The following is a 7296-nucleotide window of genomic DNA, read 5'->3' on the forward strand; positions in this document are numbered from 1 at the left end:
TCCCACCAGAGGGATGGGCTCCCTGGGATTGGAATATGGGGGATGTCCTCCAAGACCATAAATAGGCTGAGGGACACAGGCTCAGTGGAGGCAGCTGCTCCACAGGGAAAATCCTACAGGAGACAGGATGAACCTCAGGGTATCCAGGATGAAGAACACTGAGTCACCTGCTCACAAACCCTGATCCCATCCCTGGAAGTGTCCCAGGCCAGGTTAGAGGGGGCTTGGAGCAACCTGGGATAGTGTCAGAACCCAGAATGTCCCTTGGACACTCTTGGATGTTCCAGGCTCAGGTCAGGCGCATTTGAGACCCTGGAGTGCAGCCACAGACCCCTGTGGCTTTGAACCTGATCCATGGAACAATTTACCAACCTTGCAGGAAGAACAAGAAATCACAAAAGTTTAGATGTTATAGTAGAAGTAGTCACAAAGTGAGAGGAAGAGTTTTTGAGTGCTGTACAGGGGGGTTTTAGGCCTCGTACAGAGGGGTCTGAGTTTTGTACATGGGGGTCAGAGGTTCTAAGATGGAGGGACTTGGGCATGCCCTGTCCTCTTTCTTTCTCCTTCCTAACCTCCATGTTCTTGGTGATGCTGGCACTCACAGATTGGTTTAGAGTAGAAAGTCACTGTTCAATACAGGTGATGGGCATTGGGGGAAAACCATAAACATTTAACACGTAATGTGTGATATAAAAGATGGCACCAGCCCCCTGGGAGTCAGCGTGTGCCCTTGCCTGACTGCTGAACGGACCGCAGCAGCTCAGGGAGAAATCTTTTAGATAACACACAACAAACTACCTTGAGAGCGGACGACTGAAGACTACTGAGCCTTTCTTTGGAGGCACGGGTTGGAGGAGAGACTTTTCCACCTTTCCGGGCTCACCCCAACCAGGGGTGAGTTCCGAGAGGATAGTGGAAAGTGCCCCTGCCGTGGCAGGGGTGGAATGGGAGGGGATTTAAGGTCCAACCCAACCCATTCTAAGGTCCCAACCAGTGGTGGCAGCTGGGATGAGCCCTGAGCCTCAGCCAAGCTCCTGATGGAGAGGTCCAGACTCAGGCTGGGAAGTCCAGAGTCAGGATTGCAAAGGGACAAAGGCTAAGGTGAGACACAGCCCATCCCTTGGGACAGGACAGCTCCAAGGCCAAGGCCTGGGAGTGTGGCCAAGCCGAAGCCAGACCCACCTTGGGGGCTTGGTCTAGAACTGAGCCCTGGCTGAGCTTGCCGAGCCCAGGGCGATGGGTGGGGGTCCCAGGGGGCTGCTCAGGGCCAGTGACCCTGGTTGTGCCCTCGGGGCTCTGATCAGTGGCTCACTCCCTGCCCTTACTCCAGGACACCGGTATTTAGGGTGAGGCAGACAGTGAGAAATGCCAAGGTGTTTTTCTGGGCTCTGCTTCCAGACCAGCCTGCCCTGAGTTCCACACTGGAATTCCTGGGTTTATGTGTGGTTATCCTGGTCCCCTTGTGCTCAGGCGCAGGCCTGAAGCTGCTGATCCATCATGTCCCCACAATGATGATGCTGATCCATGATGCCCCAGCCACAAAGGGGCATCTGTGAGCCCCTTTGTGCCCGGTCAGGATCACCAGGACGCCCAACCAGGCTCCACTCAGCAGCTCCACAGCATCCCTGTTCCCAAACGGAGCCAAACAAAAGCACAGCTTGTTTAGCACCTGCAGCTGGCACGGGCAAGACACTCCATGGGGCTGAGTGCCCTGCAAAGGCAGCCAGGAGTGCTGCCTCTTGCCAGGGCCTGGAGCAGGGGGAAAGGGGAAAAAAAAGGTGAATCAAAGCACTGGAAAAATATTTTCAAGGAGGTATCCAAGAAATCTCAGTTCCAAGAAAGCTCTTGACAAACGTCACTCATCAGCTCAGTAATTAAAGATAAAAACTGCACTTTGGGGAGGCGGGAACAGGCTGGAATTGGTGCCAGGGCTCCCTGCCACCCCCAGCCACACAGGTGGACAGCCTGGACAGCCAAACCCTGCTCTGGCCCCAGCCCGGGCCTCCCTGGGGGGCCAGGGAGGGCTAGTGATGGCCAAAGGCACAGGGCATCTTGCGACCACTGCCCCTCAGCGAGGCCAGCAGAGAGTTCTCACCCCACAGGATGTTCCCCCACATCAACAGCTGGGAGGGACCTGCCGTTCTGCCCGGCCCCGCAGGACTGTCCCATCCCGCAGGACTGTCCCATCCCGGAGTGACTGCCCCATCCCGGAGGGACTGTCCCATCCCGCAGGACTGTCCCATCCCGCAGGGACTGTCCCATCCCGGAGTGACTGTCCCATCCCGGAGTGACTGTCCCATCCCGCAGGTCCCATCCCGCAGGACTGTCCCATCCCGGAGGGATGATCCCATCCCGCAGGGACTGTCCCATCTCGCAGGGACTGTCCCATCCCGCAGGGATGATCCCATCCCGGAGTGACTGTCCCATCCCGCAGGACTGTCCCATCCCGCAGGGATGATCCCATCCCGCAGTGACTGTCCCATCCCACAGGACTGTCCCATCCCGCCGGACTGTCCCACCCCGGAGGGCTCCAGCTGTGAAGCATCCCCGCGGTGCTGCCGGCGGCTAAGACGCCCCAAAGCAGAGCTTCCTCACCCCAAAAGTGCCGCTCTGGGCTCTTGGAGGTTTGCATGGCTGAGCAGAAATCGGGTTTAAGGAGGGCCGGGCACGGCGCCACGAGGGTTTGGCCCAGGCTGGTGAAAGCCGCGGAGATTTATGTCCCTGCCTGCTCCGAGCGCTGCCACGGGAATTCTGTGGAGGTTTTGTTCCTGAAATCACCGGCTCAGAGCCGAGCTGCCGCTGCGTGCAGAACTGGTGTGAGAGCGCTGGGAGCGCCCGGCACGGGCAGTGCCCACAGCTGCGGGTTCCCCGTGCCCTCCGTGCCCTCCTGCTCCTTCCCACGCAAAAGCCGGCGGCGACAGGACCAGCCTGACCTCTGGTCCCTTCCCGGGCTGGCACACGGTCCCGTAACTCCTGCCGTGGGTGCTGCTGTTGTTTTTCTACCCCAGTGTCCCAGTGGGACCCCAGCCAGAGCCGCCTCGGGGCCACCGCCAGCCCCGCTCCGGCATCGCCCCCGGGCCAGCCCGTGTCACCCATCGCGACAGGCGACAGGCGACAGTGACAGCGGCCCGGGACGGGCCGAGCGGGTGGGTGGCTGCCACCTCCCGTCCCCGGCACGCCGGAAACGCCCCCGCGCTCCGGCCGGGCGGATCATTAAAGCCTCTCCAGGGCTATTTCCCCAGCTCCCAGGACGTGCCCGAGCCATGAGTTTCCCTCCGCTCGCCCTAGTTTTCCAGCCGCTTGGATGTGGTTTGGGCTGCAAAGGCGGCTCCGCCATCCCCAAACGCTGCCCCGTGCCCGGGCGGCATCGGCCGAGGGGCTGCCCCGGCACCCCGCTCCTCCCCGAGACCCCACGGGCGTGGCAGCCGCGTCCCCCCGCAGCCCCGCGGTCCCGGCCGTGGCTGTCACCGTGCCACGCTCCCCTCGGGCTCCCCGTACCTGCACCGGTGCCCGGGCACAGCCCCAGGCGCCCCGCGCTCCTGCCAGCTCCGCCGCCAGCGGGAATGCTGCCACCCGTCCTGCCCCACGCGGGACCGTGGGGACAGCCCATGCCACACCTCCGCAGGGACCTGCCCGCCTCCCCTCCTGCCCGTCCCTGCCCGCGGCCGGGCCCCCGCTGCCCTCCCCTGCCCGGGTTTATTGTCTCGGTTCAAACCGACCCGAGCTGCTGCTGCTGCGGCAGGAGCCGCTCCCGTGGCACCCGCCCGGGCTCCGGGACACGGTGACACTGTGACACGGTCGGGCTGTCCCTGCCACCGTCCCAGAGGAGAGGCAGGTGGATCCCAGGGCAGGGTGGGCACGGGGCAGATTTGGGCAGCCCCGGGGCTGGACTGGTGGCACTGGGGAGCGCCGCTGCCCCCCGAGCTCCCCCGCGTGTGGCAGCGGCTCGGGGGGCTTGGGCCGTGCCTTGGGCACCGAGGAAGGTGGGAGAAGGGGACAGCGAGGAAGAGGAGGCTAAAGGCACAAAGGAGCTACGACAGCTTCGGGCAATGCCCGCACCGGGACTGCGAGCCCAGCTGGGGACAGAGGCCACCTCGTTAGTGACGGCAGCTAATGAGGCCAGAGCCTGGTGTCCACCCCGCACTCATCCTGCACACCCGCAGTGGTCCCGCGATCGCCGTCATTACATTAATTACTGCCTGCAATTAACCGCAGGGGCCCGGAGGCGATCACCCAGCGCCAGCCCCGGAGCCCATAAAGCATTTACTGCACAGCCAGGAGCTCCCTGAACACTGTCTGCTGTGTCCCCATGTCCCCATTTGTGTCCCCAGACATGTCCCCGTGTCCCTATACATGTCCCCTTGTCCACATGTGCAACCTTGTACACGAACTTTACAAAGTCAAAAGTAACAGTCCTAAACAAAACAGCAACCCTCCTGAACTTCTAACTGAAAATTCGAGTAAAAACTTAGAAGTCCCAACTCCAAAGCAAAAGACTGTTATACAAAATGTCTTACATCATTACCAAACATACTCCCTTAAAACAAAATAACAGCACCTTACAAAGAGTTACCACAACAAAATAACAACCCCAATACCAAGCATGCACAGCACCATGAACACCATTCCATAACCGTCAAAACTACCAACCTCCCACTACAACACCACCTCTAACCACTTCTGTTATTACAAAGAAAAAGACAAATAGTTCTACACAGAAACACAAAAAAAAAAAAAAAATCTACCGAAAGCAACTCATACATATCCCCATGTCCCCATATGTGCCCTCACGGGCCTGTGTCCCCATACGTGCCCTCACATCCCCCTGTTCCCACACATATCCCCATGTCCCCGAGTCCCTGTACATGTCCTGATATCTCCACATGTGTCCCCACGTCCCCGTACATGTCCCAATGTCCCCACATGTGTCCCCATGTCCCCGTACCTATCTCCATGTTGCCCTGTGTGCCCCATGTTCCCACTCTGGGTGGCACTGGCAGCATCTGACCAGCAGTGGGGACAGATGTTCCCATCCTGAGGTCGCTCCTCAGCTCCAGACAAAGAGGGACAAACCTCTCCCAGGCTTTGCCCCGGGGCTGCGCTGAGCTGAGCCCATGGGCCAAGCTTTGTCCTGCAGGGCTGGTGACGGTGGCACTGGTTTGAAACAAAGCTCAGGGGCTGCTGAGCGTGGGACTGGTTGAGGAGAGAGCTCCGGGCACAGCGGGGCTGGGACGGGGAGTCACGGAACCGGGACTAGTTGGGGTTTGAAGGGATTAAATCCCAATTCATTCCATCCCCGGCCGTGGGCAGGGGCACCTTCAAACCAGGGTGCTCCTTCCTGCTTTGCCTTGCCTTGCCTTGCCTTCCCTTCCCTCCATCCTTCCCAAACATCGGCGTGCCCCGGTTCCGCTCCTCTTGCCCTTTCTGGAGCATCGGGGCTGCCTTTGGAGGAAGGAAAGGAACTTCCACATCCCACTCCTGTGTGTCCCCACAGGCCACACGGCGGGTGGCTTTGGGCACCCGGGAACGAGAACGGCCGAGGTCACCCTGGCAACAGAGGCCAGTGAAGATGACATTTTCCCAATCAATCGCCCTCTGCAATTAGCTGACACCCCCCCCTCTCTTCCAGTGTAATTAAGTGAGCGCCGGGAGGCCGGGGAGAGGGTGTCCCTGGGGCGCTGCGGTGGCTGTCCTGGTGTGTCCCCTCTCCAGCACCGCAGGGTTTGTCCCGGTGTGTCCCCTCTCCAGGAGCTGCCCCCTTGCAGCCCCTGCGCCCCCAGGGAAGAGTTCAACCTCCGAGCCAGGTTTTTCCTTCTCCTCGAGCACCAGATGCCCTTCCAAGCGGCCGAGCAGCTACAAAGCCCCGTTTGTTCTGAAAATAATAATAATAATAATAATAATAATAATAATAATAATAATAATAATAATAATAATAATAATAATAATAATTTTGGAGTGTTTCCCTGCGGGACACGGGTTGTTTCCCAGCCTGAGGGCAGCCCCCTGAGCATCCCCCGACCTCCAGCCAACACCTCCCGGTCTCCCATTCGTGTCCCAAACTGTCCGAAGGTGGTGCCCGGAGTGAGTGATGCCCTCAAGCACCCAGAACCTGCCTCCAACGCCCAAAACCTCCCCTCCCAAATCCTGCACAACCAGTGGCTGCTGCCCTCCTTCCTTGCTCCTTCCACCCTCCTCTTCCTCTGTCCCCAGCCACCCCACAGCCACCACAGGTCAGGGGACAGCTCTAGGGAGGGGACAGGGCTGGTCACTGGTGCTGACCCTGTTTCTTGCCCACCACCAGCCCCTGCTCCCCAGCGTGGCCAGTTCACCTCTCCCTGGTGGCCGGAGGCTGCAGAAGGACCCCGGTCCCTGTGGTGACACAGGTGTCACTCAGCTTGCCCTGCGGCAGGTTTAGGGCTGGCAACAAGGGACCCCAGTGCCTGGGGAGCCTCCCAGCCGCCCTGCACTGCACTTTGGGGCAGAGGGCCACCCCTGGTGGGAGCACGGGCATCCCCTGCTGCCACCCAGGAGAACCCAGGGCACAGAGCAGTGACCAAGGTGCCTGGGCTCAGCCAAGCCCTGGAGCCACACTCGGAGCCAGAGGCAAAGCCACCCAAAAGGGATAAAGGTTTTAGAGAGCAAGAAAACCCCTTGTGTTGGTGATGCCCCAACTCTGGCAGTGCCCTGGGAGACAAGATCCTCCGGGGAGAAACAGGAGGGACAGACCTCTGAGGCAGATCCTGAGCATGCTTTGGTGTCATCGAATCCCAGAGTCAGTTGGGTTGGGAGAGACCTCAGAGCCCATGCAGTGCCACCCCTGCCATGGCAGGGACACCTTCCACTGTCCCAGGCTGCTCCAAGCCCCATCCAACCTGGCTTTGTGTCCTCGTGTCCCTCCACATGCCTGGGGCTGGGTGAGTGCTGCTCCCTTGGGACCAGAGCTCTTATAACCCTAAAATTCCCACCTGTCTCCATCCTCGCCTGGAGGAGACTTGAGGGATTTCTGTCACCCTCCAGTCTCCAAAAGAGAAAAAAAAAAGGCAAAAAAAGCAAAATGGTTTTGTCACTGCAGGGGTTCCCTAATGTCACCTCGGGCCATCGGGTGAGCTGCAAGGGGGGGTGCAAAGGAACCCTCGGGGATGGGGTGGGACTGGAGGTCACTGCCGGAGCAGCCAGTGCCACCAAAGCCCGCGGAGGTGGCTGAGAAGGCACCAGGCATGACTTTCACAGCCTCGGGAGCAGCCGCTGCCATCGCGAGCCATCAGCCGCGCGTTAAATAAAACACATTGCCAGTGA

This window comes from Anomalospiza imberbis, chromosome 27 (genome assembly GCF_031753505.1).
Source record: "Anomalospiza imberbis isolate Cuckoo-Finch-1a 21T00152 chromosome 27, ASM3175350v1, whole genome shotgun sequence".
In the NCBI taxonomy this organism is placed as follows: Eukaryota; Metazoa; Chordata; class Aves; order Passeriformes; family Viduidae; genus Anomalospiza; species Anomalospiza imberbis.